We start from the raw sequence: 18,467 nt of genomic DNA, 5'->3' as shown, positions 1-18,467 counted from the left end.
CGCTGTTCCTGTTGGACTCGAGGAGACTTGGCAGGTGAGGACCTAATCCCGATGTCGGATTCCGGTAAGGCCTGGGGCCCCAGGACCCAGACAGGCCCACCCCCATTGGGGTGGAAGGGGAGCCTGATCACCTCCCAGAGACCTCTTAGAGGTCTCCCAGGTAGGGATTCTCAGGGAGGGAATGTAATAACTTCTGGAGTGTGAATGTGTGAGTGAATGTGCAGTCCGACCTGGCTTGCTCAAGCAGACTGATTCTGTGACTCCACGGGTGGGCACCCTTAAGGTCCCCAGAAGCCTACTGAGTCTGAGAGGGCCCGTCTGTGATTCTGTGGTGAACGGCATATGGTCTATGGTGGCATTGGACTAGTTTCCGATCGTAAGTCACAACACTGAGACTGTTACGGCTAAGCCATCTGATTCATCTCCTCATCTCAGGAGGCACCCCCCCTCCCACTTTGTCTGTCTCTGCGCCACCGCACATGGGGACATCACCGTGGGGTCAGGGCAGGGTAAACCTGCGGTTCTAGAGACCATGATCAAAAATTTCAGGAAGGGGTTTTTGGGAGACTATGGAGTCAGGATGAACCCCGGCAAGTTGAGAATGCTATGTGAATTGGAATGGCCCACCTTTGATGTCGGATGGCCTTCAGAAGGGACATTGGATGTCCCAGTGATTCATCGAGTATGGCGAGTCGTAACAGGAGAACGAGGACACCCTGACCAGTTTCCGTACATTGACTCCTGGCTAGGAATTGCTCAGACCCTTCCCCCCAGGTGTGATTCGCTTGCAATAGGCAGGGAGAGGCCAGGGTCTTAATCGCCTCATCCAAACAACTTAAAGAAAATCAGCAAAAGCCCCAGTCTCCACAAATCCTAGCCAGAGATCCTGAGAATGAACTGAACCTGTCCCCACTGTACGTACCCCCAAGACCGTCTACACCTGGCTCTTCAGCTCCAGACACTCCGTCGCCATCAGTTTCACCAGCACCCCCAGGCTCAGAGGATCCACCGGCATCCCCGGGCCCAAAGGATCCACTTTCTCCAGGACCAGCAGCCAGGCTGTGCCCCAGGCTGGGTGCAAGTGCCCTCCAAATGCTGGTACGAGAGATGCAGGAACCCGAGAGCCGTGCTGAAGATGGGACGGTCCAACCCGGCCGTTCCATGATGTATTATCAGCCCTTCTCCACCACCGACCTCCTCAACTGGAAACATAACACCCCATCCTACTCTGAGAAACCACAGGCCATGGTAGACCTCATAGAATCCCTCTTCCAGACTCATCGGCCAACCTGGGAAGACTGCCAACAGTTACTCCACACCCTGTTTAACACAGAGGAAAGGAGGAGAATAATGAAAGGTGCACAGCAGTACCTGGAAGAGCATGCACCAGCGGGAGTCATCAACCCTGCTGCCTGGGTTAACACGGCCGCACCCGAAGAGCGCCCAGCATGGGACTTCACCACAACCGAGGGACAGGCCCACATCCACCAGTACCAAGAGGCCCTCCTCCGGGGAATCCAGGCAGGAGCTAAGAAACCCATGAACATGACTAAGATATCCTCGGTCACTCAACAACCAGGGGAGTCCCCCGGGGACTACTGTGAAGGACTATGTGAAGCCTATAGGATATACACTCCATCTGACCCCGAGGCACGGGAAAGTGAACAGATGGTAAACACCTCCTTTGTGGCTCAGGCTGCCCCAGACATCAGAAAAAAACTTCAGAAACTAGAGGGTTTTGCCAGGATGAGCATCATCCAACTAATAGAGATTGCCAATAAGGTCTACATGAACAGGGAGGTCGCAGCTGAACGGGAAGCCGACAAAAAGATGAAAAAGAAAGCCTCCTCACCACCGCCCTGAAAGAAAAGGACAACACAAAGATGGGGAGACCCCAACCACTGAAAGGGGGGAAGCCCAGAACCCCCTTGGCAAGGGCTCGATGTGCCTACTGTAAAGAGAAAGGGCATTGGAAAAATGAATGTCCCAACTGGTGAAAGGTCCAAAAGCCCAGCCACTACAAAGAAGAACCCTGAGAGGAGGACCTCATAGGCCTTGCAGGAATGGACTCAGACTGAGGGGGCTGGGCTCTTTCCTTCTTGGCCCCCATGAGCCCACGGTCAGAATGAAGGTGGGGGGCCAACCAGTGACTTTTATGGTTGATACTGGGGCCGAGCATTCTGTTGTCACCTCCCCAGTGGCCCCTTTCAGCAAAAGGCCTGTGACCATCTTTGGGGCCACTGGGACATGGGCAATACAACAGCCCTTTTGCCAGGCTCACCAGTGTGAACTCGGGGGCCACAAGGTCCGACATGAATTCCTTTACCTGCCTGATTGCCCCATCCCTCTCCTGGGCCAACTACACTGTTCAAAGGCAAATTCCAGTTGTCTGTCTGGGGTAGGGCTGACATTGGCAATTTAAACAAGATACCCCAGGCAATACAGATCCTGCTGGTCCACTGGCCGCACTCTGAACAGCAAGGCTTAGGCATTGTTTCCAAACCTCCTTTATAAGAGTCACCTGGGAGGACCTTGTTAAAAAGGCAACTATTTGGGGGATGGGGTAGCCAGGTGATGGGTATTACGGAGGGCACGTGTTGTGATGAGCACTGGGTGTAATACTATCCGGCGTATGCAAACCCACTGAATCAAAATGGGTGGGATGGAAGGAATATCCCAGAAGCTGTGTGTTTAAAAAGCAACCCCCGGGGGCACCTAAGTGGCTCAGAAGAAAAAAAATGTGGATGACCTCCTCCTCACCAGTGACACATGAGAAGATGGCACAAAAGGCACCAAGGCCCTCCTACAGCTCCTGTCAGACTCGGGATGCTGAGCCTCATGGAAGAAGGCACAAATCTGCCAACTACAGGTCCGATGCCTTGGTTTTCTCCTCACCCAAGGGAAAAGAGAACTAGGGCCAGAGAGGAAAATGATCATCATCTCCCTGCCACAGCCCCAGACAAAAAGGGGCCTATGAGAATTCCTGGGAGCTTCAGGATTCTGCCTCATCTGGATCCCTGGGTTCTCAGCAATAGCAAGACCCCTTTATGATCTCTTAGGGGGACCAGATCGAGAAACCCCTGCCTGGAATGAGGAAGCAGAAGCCGCTTTCGCAGAGATAAAGACCACCCTGGGGCCGGCTCCAGCCCTGGGCCTACCAGATGTAGAAAAACCCTTCAATCTCTTTGTGCATGAAAAGGAAAAAATAGCACTTGGGGTACTCACCCAGACTGTTGGGCCCTGGCAACAGCCAGTTGCTTACCTGTCAAAGACGCTGGACTGCGTGGCAGCAGGATGGCTACCGTTCCTCAGGGCACTGGCAGCCACAGTCCTACTCATCAAGGAGGTGGACAAACTTACCCTGGGGCAAGAACTTAACCGCACAGGGACACCGCTTCCTTTCCAACACTCGGCTAGCACAATACCAAGGGCTCCTCTGCGAAAACCCATGGGTCACCCTCAAAACAGTAAGGACATTAAATCCAGCAACCTTTCTCCCCACGGAAGAGGGGGAACCAGACCATGACTGCTCTGAGATGACTGATGAAGTCTACGCGAGTCGTCCAGATCTGCGAGACCTATAAGAGGGTGCCTGGAAAGCGGGTTATGCAGTAACCACAGCCACTGAGGTCCTAGAAGCTAAGGCATTACCAGCTGGATGGTCAGCTCAACGGGCTGAATCATATGCCTTAGTCGGAGCCCTCACCCTCGGGGAAGGCAAGCGAGTCAACGTCTGTACTGACTCTCGGTCTGCCTTCGCTACTGTACATATACACGGAGCCATCAACAAGGAAAGGGGCCTCCTAACTGCTGCAGGAAAAGCTACCAAGAACAAGGAGGAGATACTGAGACACCTCGAAGCCGTCTGGCTTCCAAAGGAAGTAGCAATCCTGCACTGTAAGGGACGCCAGAAAGGAGATGACCCCATACTGCAGGGAAATTGTCTGGCAGATGAGGCAGCCAAGACCACAGCCAGTGAGGACATGGACAGAGCCCCTTCCCTCACCATGGCCCTCACACCCCCAGAAGAAGTCCCTCCGCCCAGTTACACTAAAAAGGAAAAGGAATGGGCCCTGGCTGAGGGGGCCACCCTGACTGAAAAGGGATGGTGGATGATGCCAGACGGGCGCATCTTTGTTCCAACAGCAACTGGAGGGCATCTAGTCAAGGAACACCACCGACTCACTCATCTGGGGAAAACTACAGGCCCTTCTCCAGAAGCACTACCACGTCAGTCAGCTGCCAGCACCGTGCCAAGCAACGAGTGAATGGTGCATAACGTACTAAAAATAATGCTCAGTCTGCACCATGGCCCCTGCCAGGTGTCCAGAGGATGGGAGCAGCCCCCTTCAAATATCTAGAGGTAGACTTCACAGATGTGCAGCCAAGCAGGCATTTCAAGTATCTCCTAGTAATAGTATGCACAGACTCTGGGTGGGTCGAAGCCTTCCGGATCAGGACGGAGCAAAGCTGGGAAGTAGCTAAAGTCCTCTTGCAGGAGATCGTGCCCCGGCTCAGCCTGCCATTAACAATCCATAGTGACAACGGACCCGCATTTGTGGCAGACATTGTACAAGTCTTGACCAAATCTCTCAAGATCACCTGGAGACTCCACACTGCTTACCAGCCCCAAAGTTCAGGGAGAGTAGAGCGAATGAATCGCACCCTCAAGGGAACCTTAGCAAAGTTTTGTCAGGGGACTAACCTCCCGTGGCCGGATCTGTTACCCCCAGCTCTCCCGCATGCTCGCTGCACGCCTGGGACATCAGGTTTCTCGCCATTCAAATTAATATATGGCCAGCCTCCCCCGTGCTTGGGAAGCCTTCCAGGAAACTTGCATTAGGTTCAAGATAAAGGGATAAAGGAGCAGCTTCAGGCCCTGGGGCCACCCTAAATAAATTACAGAAATACACCTTTGAGAGGGCCCCAATCTCCTTAGGGTCTCAGGTACACTCCTCCCAGACAGGGGACTCAGTTTGCATCAAAGATTGGAAGAAAGAAGAAAGCTCATCATTTGGACGAGGAGCGGCACCAGTGGAGAGTCCAGCCAGACTCCATGAACCCACTCCGGCTTCACCTTCGATGAGACCCCACCGACTGATGGACACTTGCTCACTGTGGTCCCTGGCTCTCATTGGCGTGATTTCCCTCATCTTAGGAGTCGGACTCTACACTGTTGCCTCTCCTGACTGGACTTTCCCCCAGAGGCTTCTACCTAAGGTCATAGATCCCACTTTTACTGGCCCTCTGCTGTCTACTCCTGAGCGCATTTCACCATGGTTTTCCTGGCCCCAGTCAGTCCTGGTCTTCTGCTACCTGGTGTGCTGTTAAGTTTATGATTAAGTCAGTGTCTGCCCCAAGCCTTGCAGTCAACCCTCAGAGTCAAATAGAATGATGCCCTCTAAACTAGGTTATTTATTTATTTATTTATTTAAAGATTTTATTTATTTATTTGAGAGACAGAGAGAATGAGAGACAGCATGAGAGGGAGGAGGGTCAGAGGGAGAAGCAGACTCCCCGCTGAGCAGGGATCCCGACGCGGGACTCGATCCCGGGACTCCAGGATCATGACCTGAGCCGAAGGCAGTCGCTTAACCAACTGAGCCACTCAGGTGCCCCTAAACTAGGTATTTAAAGGGGCATCAAAGGGGGGAATGATAAGGAAAATCTGTGTCCTAAGATGGCCGACCGAGCCAGCGGAAGAGTCCCAGTCTTTGCCCCGGAGCTCTTTCGGGTCCTTCTCCCTGCCCCGCTTCGCGCACATGCCAAAAGTGCCCAGTATGTGGAAGTAGAAGTGTATCAGTTGCCCCCTTTGTTTGTGCTTGGGGCTCAGACCTTTGGAGACCACTCTCCTCTGAGCCCACTGGTGTTAAATAAACCTCTGATCCTCCAAGATCTCTGAGTGCCACTTGGTTCTTCCATTGGGCGATCCAGTCCAGGTTCCGGAACAATTTAATCAGCTCCTGCTGTTGGGATATTTAGAGACCACCCTTACATAAAGACACCTTTGCATTCTTCATCATTTCCTAGCATACATTTGTGCAGGTGAAGTAATGGAGGATATGTGGGTTTCTGAGGTTTGCTATGTAGAGAAGACCTGACTTCCAGAAAAATGGCAACTCTTTCTATTCCTCCGATGGGGTCCTGGTAGTCGGGGTAGGAAACAAGATCTATCGTAACATTATTTTGCCAATTGGATGCACTAAAAATGCACTCACTGTATCATTCACTGAATCTCACTGTTTCAATTCACATTTTTAAAAAGTTACCAGTGGTGTTCAATATTTTAGATCTGTTGACCATTTGTATTTCTGTCTTTTCTCTTTTTCTAATGGCCTGTTCACCAACTTGTCCCCTTTTCAGAATGAGCTTCATCTGCATGTGTTATTTCTTGGTGATCAGTTTCCTCTTGCCTCCTCTGAGGCACACATTCAGGTGGGAGAACCTTTGCAGGAAGGAGGGAAATTGATTCTTGCCATGCACGCCAAGCTCTCAAGAGGCCCTGTCCTTCCTCCCATTAGAGTATAAATTGGACAGTGCTGATGCTCGATGCTCGATGAAACGTGCATTTGCGAAGAAAAGTCAACTGTGACTAAGAGGCCGGGATTATCCAACCCTGGTCAGGGGTGCGTCCCCCTTTCAAAGGCTGCCAATCCCTTACAAATTGCTTTGGAATGACAATAGGGCCCTCCCACCTTGTGCAAAGCTGGGGCATTAGCATCTTCATCGTAACGAAGGCATCCGATTCTCCACTCTGCAGGGCTACGCAGAGCTAACTACGCTGCAATCCGATGGGTATCCATTAGCAGATTCGGTGGGGCCTAGAGATGCCTTGCTGGGTCTTTGCGGGGCATTTGGAGTGACTTAGGCTTTATGGTAAGATGCAAGCAGGCAGCCTTCCTTGCGCGGCTGACCCGCGAGCAGGCTGTACTGCAGTGCGGGCCACCCTTTGGGCCAGGCCACCATCACTCCTGAAATTAAAGCGGCAGACTGAAACTGACCTGGGAAACCCACCCTGAAGGGGTGGTAAATAATGGGTAAGTAATGGCCATGACCTTTTGGTCACCAGTCTTTCATTTTTCTGCTCTTTCTCCAGGGAGGAGATGGCTTTCGGAGGAGTGATTCGTTCTTACGTACATTTCCTGGAGAAGTTCCCAGAAGAACATCGGGGCCCTCAAACCCACTGATCTTTGCTGAGTGATGATGGAGATGTAGCCCGGGTCCCCACACACAGCTGAGGGAGGGGACTGATACCCCAAACCCGGGCTTCTGGAACAGTGGTTGGCTTTTCAGAAAGCTTGAGGTTCATTGTCAACTAACAGGCTGTTCCTTACTCTGGAGGGTTTCTCTTTTTGTGCATCCATATATGTGCCTGAGTTGAAGCGCTTTTCTTAAAAAGTGCTAGTAGAAAGTAGTTGTTTTAAAAATATCCTTTCTTGGCACAATAAAGAGCTAACAAATGTGTATGTATTTCTCCATTTTTTTTTTCAAAAAATCTGTGAACTCCCCAAATCGTTGGATCTACTGATTTCAGGGAGAGGCTCTCCATGGAATTGTGCCTATGACATTCTGTTTTAATGGGAAGCTTGGGAGACTTTTTGCAGTGAGCCTCAAAAGAATGACACCAAGTCATTTCAGTTGCTGAGGAGGCCTTTTCCTTACCCACCGTGGGAACTAGGGTTCCTCCAGCGTCACTCTGAGTGCTGCCAAATTCAGATTGGGCCTCCCCTTGGCCCCTGGGCCAGCACAGCTGTGGGAGGTGGCCCTGGGGTGGGTGATGGTGCGAGGTCCTCTGATCATGGGCCTGAGAAGATTGTGGAAGGGAAACCAAGGAGAGAAAGTAAGAGCAGTGTCTTCTCAATGACTATTTCTCTGCCTTTCCTTCCCTACCTCCCAGCTTCCTCAGATGGCTTAGTTTTAGGAATCTTGGGGCCTCCAGGGAAATTTTATGTAGCGGAAGTTAACTTGCCTGTTTTTAAATAACCAGGGTCTGGACATCGGATTTTTAATTTTAGAAAATTCCAAAAATAAGGCATAAAGATAAATATAAGTAAATCGAAGCTTCCCGATTTTTCTTGCTGTTGGAAAAGTACGATAGAGCTTTCGGAGGCCAGAGATGGAAAACAGACAGAGATGGAAATGGATACAGAAGGACAACAGGCAGGGGTCCCCTTGTCGCCCTCCATGTCATCATCCTTGCTAATTCTCAGCGCAGGAGACTTCAGGGGTATTATTACGAGATAAGAGGCCAGCCTCATATTCCTGGGAGAACAATTCCCTCCGGTCTGCAGGAAGGTCTTGGATTTGACCTACGGCTTCTGTGTCACAAGGGCTCAGTGATTGCAATTCAGTAACAGAACAGTCCAAGCTCGCTCTTCCTTCCCCCTCTCCCTCACTCCCAAAGATAACCTCAATTTCTTTGCAATTATATTTAAGCAGCAATCTTATGAGATACCAGAGGCAAGGCTGGAATCCACATTCACTGTGTTTTGGCCAACTCCCCTGCGTGCTGTATTATACGTGGATAAGCACAGCCTGGTGCTTCGTGGCGCTGAGTCAGCCCTAAAGAGACCCCATGGTTTGCTTTTCTGCCCACCTCGGTGGCTTAGCTTGTTTTCATACCGTAGAGCTCGGGGTGGGGGGGAGGTCGGGGTGGGGTGCGGGTGTTGCGCTTTTGGAGAACAGAAGGGCGTAGGAAATGTAATTTTACAATCATTGTAAAGGCAGCAAAGGAGATCTCACAGCTGGTGTGGAAAAAAGCACCTGGGATACACAGCTGGCAACATTTTCCCCAGAGGGCCGGGTGGGGCAATGCGTGCCCCACAGAGGGGGTCTGGGCACAGCTCAAGGGGATCAGCCCTGGGGCAGGTGGGCTTCTGCAAGGGGTAGGCGGGGGAGGGGGATTCTCAAGTTCAACAGGAAGGTCTGCAGCCGCCTGTTACCTGCAGAGGAACTGGTGGGAAAGCCCTTGGGGCAGGCGGAAGTGGCAGGGAGTCTCCCAGGACAGCAGGTGGAAGTTCGCCTTCAGTGAAAGAGTATCCAGGGAACCCGAGGGTCGGGGCTTCAGAACAGTAGAGACCCCTGGTCCCCGGGAAGACAAACTAGCCAGAAGTCACGGCCACTTCTAGATGATTAAACATTTTGCACACTTTTACATCAGTTTGAGCGCTTTTCTTTTCTGACTGAAAAGTAGGCATAATAGAAAAATCTAAAATTAAATTTTGTAAATGGATTTGTGAAATTATAACCCCATCTACATATAACTGAAAAATGGCACTTAGGTGTGTGAGGTGAGTCATGTGCCCTGGGAAATACTTGGTATGTGTGTGGATTGCTGGGTCCTCTGCAGCCTTCCCCAGATGCCCGGGGTATACTGCCTATCAAGGGAATCAGTAGACTAGAAGTTCAAAAAATCAGGTCCCTCCCCCGCTAGGTTTAGTGATGGAAATAGAAGAGCTTACAAATCCATGTCTTCAGCCCAGATTCAATCCTTATTTTGAACACTCATATCCAAATACTCTGGGCTACGAGAATGTTTTGTAGGCAAAAGTCAACATTGCCAGACCGAATTCTATTCTGGATTCCTCCCTCTTCTTTCCTCCTTCCTCCCCCTGTCTCACTGGTCGCCACATTTGGCCCATTTTACTTCCTAAAGCCTTTCTGGAATCCCCCACGCCCTCCCCTCTCTGTCTGTTGGCTCTCAAGGACCCCAGTAGCCGTTATCCAGGACTATTGGAACCCCTTCCAATAGCAACCCTTCAGAAATGCCCATTTTGCCCCCCCACTCCTGTGCTTAACACCCTACCCCATGACATGATGCTCAGCATCAGTAGTCATTAGGGAAATGCACATGGGAATCTCGAGACACCACTACACACCTGTCAGGTTGGTGAACATAAAACTAGTGACATCACCAAATGATGGTGAGGACAGAACCAAGCTGGATAGCTCATACGTTGTGGGTGGGAATGTAGAATGGACCAGCTCTGAAAAAGATTCTGGAAACCCTCTGGAAAACTGTTGGGCAGTTTCTTAAAAAAACAAACATGCAACTACCAGAGAGCCCAGCAAGTGCACTCCTGAGCACTTACCCCAGAGAAATAAAAACTCATGTTTACCCAGAACCCTATACTCAAACGTTCAGAGCAAATTTATTCATAATAGCCCAAACTGTCCTTCCATAGCCCAGATGTCCCTTAGTAATAGGTGGTTAAGCAAACTGGGACACATCCATGCCACAGAGCATTACCCAGGAACAATAAGGAGCCAACCACTGATACGTGTATTAGATTGGATGCATCTCCAGGAAATTATGCTGGGTGCAAAAGACCAAACCAAGAAGGTATGTATGAAGGAGATGAAAGTATGATTCCATTTATATACCATTCTTGAAATGATAACATTTTGTAAATGGAGGACAGGGGTTTGGGATTGGGGGCAGGGTTGGAGGGGTGTGGCATGATTATAAAAGAGCAGCATGAAGGATTCTTGCGGTGTTGGGACTGTTGCATAGCTTGACTGTGGTGGTGGATACCCGAACCCACATGGGGATAAAATTGCATAACTAACACACACACACACATACACACACACACACGTCCAAGTACAAGTATCTGGATATGTTAATTGTATCAGTGTAAATATCCTAGTTGTGATATTTTACCAGAGCCTTGCGAAAAATTATCAGGGGAGAAACTAGGTAAAGTATAAGATTTTTTTTCTTTCTTTTTTTTAATATTAAAAAAATTTTTTTTTAAGTAATCTCTACACCTAACTTGGGGCTCAAACTCATAACCAAGATCAAGAGTTGCATTCTCTACTGACTGGAGCCAACCAGGCATCCCAGAAATTTTTCCATATTATTATGACTGTGAATCTATAATGAGCTCAATTAAAAAAACTGTTAAAATGTGAAAATGTATTTGTATTAAAATTTATTTTGGTATGGTGAAATATACATAACATGAAATTTACCACCATAACCCTTCTTTTTTTTTTTTTTTTAAATTGCTTCTTACCTTTTTTTTTTTTTTTAAGATTTAATTTATTTATTCATGAGAGACAGAGAGAAACAGAGGGAGAAGCAGGCTCCCAAGGAGCGGGAAGCCCGATGCGGGACTCGATCCCAGGACCCTGGGATCATGACCTGAGCCGAAGGCAGACGCTTAACCATCTGAGCCACCCAGGCGCCCCACCATAACCCTTCTTAAGTGTACAGTTCTGGGGCATTAAGCACATTCACATTGTTGTGTACCTATTACCACTCCATCTCCAGAAATTCTGCATCTTCCCCAACTCACACTCTGTACCCATTACATACTAAGCTCCCATTCTCCCTTCCCCCATACATTTAAAAAAACCCCACTAAACCCTCCTGAGCATCTCATCACCCACAGCTCGAGCTCCGTCAGTGTCCTTGAGCTGCCCTTGCTCTGCAGGCTTATCTGCCCACAGTCCCGTGAACCCCGTCTTGTCTTATCCCATCCTTGTCGGGACACTGCCTCTCCACCTTGCAGATTCTGTTTCAGGGTCCTTCCAAGGTCTGGGAGGAGGCCAATGTGTTCTCATGGTCATAAGTTTTTGTAAATTTGCAAAAATAAAATATTTTCACTGCAATCAGAGCCACCTCGGGCATTTCTTGTCCTTGTCCCCCCTCTGCCCCTGCATGCTTAAAGTTGTTGACGGCTTCCTATGTTGTATCTGTTCCATGTCTTCTTTTCAGGTTGGCTAAGCTTGGATTTTTCTTTCAGGAGTTTAAGTGTCATGAGAATGTCTGCCCACGATGAAGCTGTTCGAGCCTTGCAGTGTAGGATGTGTCAAGAGCTCTAAAATATATTTTCGAAGACTTGGAAGAGGAGATCGAATATAAACGAGAGGCACAAAGCTTATGCAAAAAGTTGATAAGCCTTCAATATGCATTTTTCTCAGAATTTGGAAGGATGCTTTGGAACACTTCAACAAAAGAAGTGAGAAATCACAGACTCTTAATTTGGATGAAAATGAACCTATTGTGTCATCTTTAAATTTATTAAAGAACTGAGAGCAACATAAGTATAGAGAAATTGGATCCCTATGTTGTACACCCGAAACTAATGTAACATTGTGTGTCAACTCTACTCAAATGAACAAATAAAAAATAATAATGTAAAACCAGACAAAAAAGAACTGAGAGCAAATTCAGGTGAGCTTAATGGATTATACACAAAATGTGATTTAAAAAAAAAAACCCATGAAATCAATAGAAATCATTCTGACATTAAAAAATTATAAAACTTTTTAAAAGATATGTCAAAGGCAGAAATTCATTGAGCAAAATATTCTATTTCTAATGGAAGTGATGACTAAGCCCTCAGATTTTTTTTATAACTAGATTAGTTAACTAAGAGGGGTCAATCATTTGAACACATTGGGAAAAGATTTAAGTTTCTTGCTGATTTGTCCCCCAATTTTTTTGATAACTAGATTAGTTAACTAAGAGAAGTCAATCATTTGAACAACATTGGGGGAAGATTTAAGTTTCTTGCTGATTTGCCCCAAAATTTGTTGTTGTTGACATCAACAACGTAACTTAAACTTCTAACACATACTATAACAAGGGAATCGACAACAAACTGGTTAATGAGTTTCATCAATTCAGAGAATTTGAAGACTACAAGATTAGTCACTGCTGGAGAAAACTTGGAATACCCTGAAATCTCACAGCTCATATATAAACCTTCAGAGGTTTTCTCAGATTTAACAGCAATCCTGAAATTTACATGACCACGTGAGAAATTAGCAAGAAGTGCAAAGAATTTGTTCTGAACTATTAAGAACAAAAATAGTGGTCTATCCACCACTTCAGAGGAAGGACTACATTATCCATTTTCTCTGTAAAAAATATTGCATTGTCATAGGAAGAGGCAATCAAAGAGTGGGCAGGACAAATATATAGGGATAAAAGTCTGGTGGATCAGGTAGATCATGAATGAAATGATTGTGTTTCTTTCTTTTTTTTTTTTTGGATCACGTAATGTTTGCAGTAGTTCAACTTTTAAAAATTTGCGGCGTGGTGTTTTCTTGTGTTAAGTGAATATTCATTTTGGCACCTAATTTTGTGTTCATAACTTTGTATTTGAAAGGACATTCTCCAGATTACATTAGCCTCAGGCCCCACAAAATCTGGATCTACGCACACCCCACTTCTCTGCTCACCTGTCTTGGCGGCATAACTCCCAGGCACGTTCTAAGACTTCTGTCTCATATTGTCCCTCCTAATACATTAAAAAAGCAAACCCTGAAAAGCTTTTGTATATGCTTTTATTCTCCCTACTATAAACAGTATCATATGATGGAAAGGACCCATACTCAGGCCCCTGCTGCCTGGGTTTGAATTCCAACAACTGGCGTGGTAACTTTGTGACCTCAGGCAAATCCCTTATGCTCTACAACTCAATACTTTCTTCTGGAAACCAGGGATAATAGTTACATACCTTAAAGTTACATACCTTGTGATGGTAGCGATTTTAAAAGGCCTGGCATGTGTTCTCAGTACCTAGAGAGGTGTCTGGCAGAAAGCCTGGCGTGCAGTAGGTGCTCAATAAAGGTCAGGTTAATTTGAATGGGTGGACTGGTTGCAGAGTGGCTGAGGTCCATGGCTTCATAGGGTGTGACCTTCCGTAAATTTATCTCTCTAGTCCTGGATTTCGTAGATATGAAACAATGGTTTCCAAATTGAGATCTTCCTAGTTCCCAAATTCTGTGAGTTAGTAAACATAAAATAATGTGTGATTTTATTACTCACTAGAGTGAATGTTCAGTGAAGCTCAATTTTAGTTCTCTTGATAATTTCTGGATTTTTGCTCTTGACTCTGATTCTTCAAATATTTTCTGTAAGCAAAAAGGATATAAATAGAAACAACATCCCAACTCCAGACTTTGTGATTACAAGCTCATAGTAATCTTATTATTAATAGTTGTCAGTCTTTAACATCTTTATTTTCCTTCCCTTTAGGGGTATCCATAGTAACTTGCATTTTTATAAATCTCTAGATTCTGGAGGTATGTGTTTGTGATAGTTAATTTTGTGTGTCCACTTGGCTAGGTTATGGTGTCCACTTTGGTGAAACACTAGTCTAGATGTTGTTGTGGGGATATTTTTTAGATACGATTAACATTTGCAGTCAGTTGACTTTAAAGAAAGTGTCCTCTATAATGTGGGGGGGCCTTATCCAACCAGTTGAAGGCCGCCGTGTGGAAAATCAGATTTAGGAATACGAAAGAGTTCTGTCTCCACACTGAAATATAGAAACCCTGCTTGAGTTTCCAGCTTGTTGGCCTGCCCAGCAAATTTTTTGCTAGCCTCCACAATCATGTAAGCCGATTTCTTAAAATAAATCTCTGCTTGTATATATCTGGTTCCGTTTCTCTGGAGGACCATGACTAACACAGCACTCAAATAGGTCAGCTCACAACATAGGAGGAGCATGCATGCATTTATTGGTTCATCTAGGTAGTAATAACTTACATGTATATAGCATTCTGAAGGGCATTGGACATGATTTGTAAACTATCACAGAAAGCACGATGGACTCATACTCTATGGTTCCCTGAAAATGCCCCGTAGAATCTCATTAAGCAACAAAGAAATAAATATTATAGGAGCTTAGAGACATACTGTAGGTTTGGTTAGACAAAGGACCCCTTTCTAGGAACTCCAGAGTCTACACTCCTTCCAGGTAGAAGACGAGACATTTAGCCGAATGTTCCAAAAATGAGATCCTGACCCATGCTACAGCAGAGATGGACCTCAAGGCTGTTATGCTGAGTGAAATAAGCCAGTCGCAAAAAGACAAATACTGTATGATTCCACTTGTAAGAGGTGCCTGGAGTAGTCAAATACATAGAGGCAGGAAGGATGGGGGTTCCCAGGGGTTGGGGAGGGGAGGAACGGGGAAGAGTTTGGGATGATGAGAAAGGTCTAGAAACCGATGGTGGTGAAGGTTGCACGACAGTATGAATGCACTTAATGCCACTGAACTATATGCTTTGAGATGGTTAACACTGGTAAATTTGGTAAAAATGGTACATTTTACATTATATGTATTTTATTACCACCCTCCCCCTCCCCACCCAAAGCTGCACAAGCTTTTCTAGGGCAACGAGTCTGGGAACTTGACAGTGAGACTACTTCACCGTTCCAAAAGTTTACTTTCCATTCTTTGGCCCCTAGCTTACCCTGCACCCATCTGTTTCCCCAGCATTACCATCTCAAGGCACTCATTTAGGCAAGAATGTGGCCACAACCAGGACAAACCCATCGGTGTCTGGAAGGACAAAATGGTAGTAGCACTGGGAAGCAGAACAAGGTAAGCCAGGAGAGTTGGTGGAGGACCTTCCTTCAAGCCACAGCACCCCAGATCCTGCCTTCCTATCCTCTCCACCAGTCTTCTTGGAGCGTGAGAACAGCAGTGCCTGGGGGGAGATGAATGCCAGACCCGCCTGGGCTTCTGAGACCACGCTCCCCCGTCCGTAAGGGTGGGGCCCAGCCTTCTCTCTGTCACCAAGCTGCCACCTCCACCATCAGGCAGTTGGGACAACCATTCCTGGGGCACCTCATTCTCACCTCTTTGGAGGGCCAGGGGAAACTGGAGCCTGCAGCCTTCCTCCTGGGAGACAAATATGGCGGCCGTGGGAGATGGAAGGTCAAGAAGGAAACGTAGGGCAGATCCCCAGGGACCTGCTGTCCTCTCGGCCAGCCCTCTGCTGCTGGCCAGGGCCGGAGCCACATCTTCCTGCACGCTTCTCACTTCTCCCAACTAGAAATGTTGCCCTTGAATCAAGAGAGTGGTTAAATACCTCTAAATAATTAATCGTTCTCTTGAATTGGTGTTCTCTGCCTACTTATGCTTTTCGGGTTGCTTTTGCTTGTCTTTTTCCCTTTTTGATTCAAAGGTGGTATTAATAATTTATGAGCAGACGTGTGGTCACATACACTCATGCTCACACGCAGAGGGAGAGGAGTCCCCCACCCTCCTTTACTCTGCATGTCAAAATCAATACGAGGCAAGTTAGAGCCTCCAACATCAGGCTCTTTCCTGCTCTTCGTGGAACAGAAATGAGGGTCAAGTCTATGCATAGGTTTGGCCTGAATCAAGCTCAAGAGCTTTTTATTCTGTTCAACAACGTTGACAGGCGCTGGGTCCCAAGAGACTTTAAATAGAGCAATAATACATTCTGTGACAAAGAGCACCGAGGGGGAGAAATTAGGAAATGGAAAATGGAATGTTATTTTTTATTCAGCTAGGACTTCAGAAGAGGGGGAGTAAGGGAATCTAATAAGTTGGTACCAGGAGGCAGGGTTGCTGGAGGAGAAGACTCTGGAACATTCGCAGTCCCTGTTACTGAAGTAGTGGCCCCAGAAAAATGCGAAGCAAAGCAGGATTGGACCAGGCACAGGGAATCGCTGGTGAATGTTTTAGGTGGGCCGATAAGGGACATCCCAAGGAAAACAGCAGCATAACTGCGTGTGCAGAATGCCCCGTTTACAAAATGACAGATGAAAACTCAGGATTGCTCTGAGAAGGGGAACAAGAACGGGGGACGGGACAGGCAGGAGATTCACTGTTACCAGGAATGTTTCAGAACCTTGAATATTTGTGGCACTTTTGTGTATTACTTTCCTACAAAAACCAGGAAACAGATACATAAAGACATGAGTACATGAATTGGGGGCAGATTTAAAGAGGCTTACTTGTGGTGAATGAAGAGAAGTTAGAAACGCACAGATTGTGAGAGGACCTTTCTCTGGTCTGTACGTATTTTGACAAAATAAGTCTTATAAAGATGTAAATCAGAGTTCCTCAAGGCGGCACCATACCACGTGACTTTGTCAGTCAAAGATGGCAGGATACCGGCCGTTTCACATGGTCAGACCCAGGATTTCTCCATTTTGGCACTGTGGACAATTCGATACTATTTTGTTGCATTGTGGGGGCTGAACTATGTGTTCCAGGATGTTGAGTGGCAGCCCTGGTCTTGACTTACCAGGATGCCGGCGGCACCTCCCCAAGTGTGGCAATCTTTGATGTTTTCTATGTCTCCAGCAGGACTGGCAACCCAATTTGGGGGACCCAGTGCAAATCACAATGTGGGGCCTCTTGCACAAAAATTATTAAGAATTTCAAGACTGTGACAGCAGAGCACGAAATCAAATGTGGGGCTGGGGCCCTTCTAATTATGGTGCCCCATTTGACTGTGCAACATACACCCATGAGCCTAACTCTGGTCTCCAGACACTGCCAAATGTGAGAACCCCTGGTTTAATCTAGTAGACTTAGGTCTACTTAAGACATATACTCAGAGTCGTAGAGAAAGTCTATCTTTTTTTTGCTTGACAGAAAATACACATTTATTATAAAATAATGTTTATTTCATGATGAGGGTAGAAAAATAACACTAGGAGCTACTTAAAAGGTTCTGGGGCTTGGTCTCTGCGGACTGAGGTGAGAGGCTTTTGCTTACTCTGGGAGCAGAGCGTCCCGAGCCCTCCCTGAGCGCATGGGACAGGTGTGGGACAGGACATATGGGGAGTAAGCAGCTCCGGTCCTGCTGGAAGCCCAAGGAGCCCACATGGTCCAGACAAGATACTCTGGCCATGAGGATCAAAGAGAACTTGAGGGCAGAAGGGAACTGCTTCTGAGAAGGGCCAGGATGGGACAGCCTTGTCCCTCCCGACACTGGAGTGTGGAACAGTCTCTCAGGCTGAAGGCTGATGGTCCTGGTTCAGAAGATGATGCCCAGTGGCCTATGCTCAGTTTGGTGCCCAAATGTCTGTGTGGAGGAAAAGTGGCAACCTTTCCCAGGACAACTTGACCCACTAATTCTTACTGCTGTGATCAAAGACTGGAAGTATCTGTGGTCTCAGCCCATGGAGGGCTGCTGGCTGAAATTTTTGTACTTCCAATCTGGTCCATACTGGAGAAAGCTGTCAGGGTGAGAACCTCAAGCAGCACCTCTGAACCACAGAAGAAGAGCAAGATGCTGTTCATGATGGCTCCCGGAGGGGCACGTAGGTCTGCAGTGGCAGATAATAGGAGGCCATCATGGCACATGGGAAGGTCAAGGCCACACTAACACCAAGGGGCATCTTTTGTTGGCAGAGGTTTCCCTTTGTACCAAAAAATAGTTGAATTACTTCAGTTCCAAGGTAAAGGAAAAGCATCACCACATCTAGTGCTAGATTGTCTTTTGGATTCGGTAGCAGGAGAGCTTTATACAGAAATATGAAGAGTTCCAGCAGGAAACAGGTAACATAATAGCACCTATTCAGAAAGAACAGGATTTCCAGTGGTGGGGGTGAACCCCAGCCGTTTCCCTCTGGAAACTCACTTCCAGGCGCCATCTTCAGTCCCCATGGAAACTGTGTAGGCTGCCACGGCCACTTCCAGAGCCTCTTTTATTTTTTTTGAAAGAATAACATTGAATGA

At 47.3% G+C, this 18,467-nt stretch overlaps 1 pseudogene; it reads right to left on the bottom strand.

Annotated features, from left to right (window-relative positions):
• Positions 1 to 17,876: 17,876 nt before the first annotated feature.
• On the bottom strand, positions 17,877 to 18,202 carry LOC118023158 (annotated as a pseudogene).
• Between the last annotated feature and the right edge of the window lie 265 nt (positions 18,203 to 18,467).

This window comes from Mirounga leonina, unplaced genomic scaffold, assembly GCF_011800145.1.
Source record: "Mirounga leonina isolate KUSES-001 unplaced genomic scaffold, KU_Mleo_1.0 Mir_178, whole genome shotgun sequence".
NCBI lineage: Eukaryota > Metazoa > Chordata > Mammalia > Carnivora > Phocidae > Mirounga > Mirounga leonina.
This window is presented reverse-complemented; position numbering and strand designations above follow the sequence as displayed.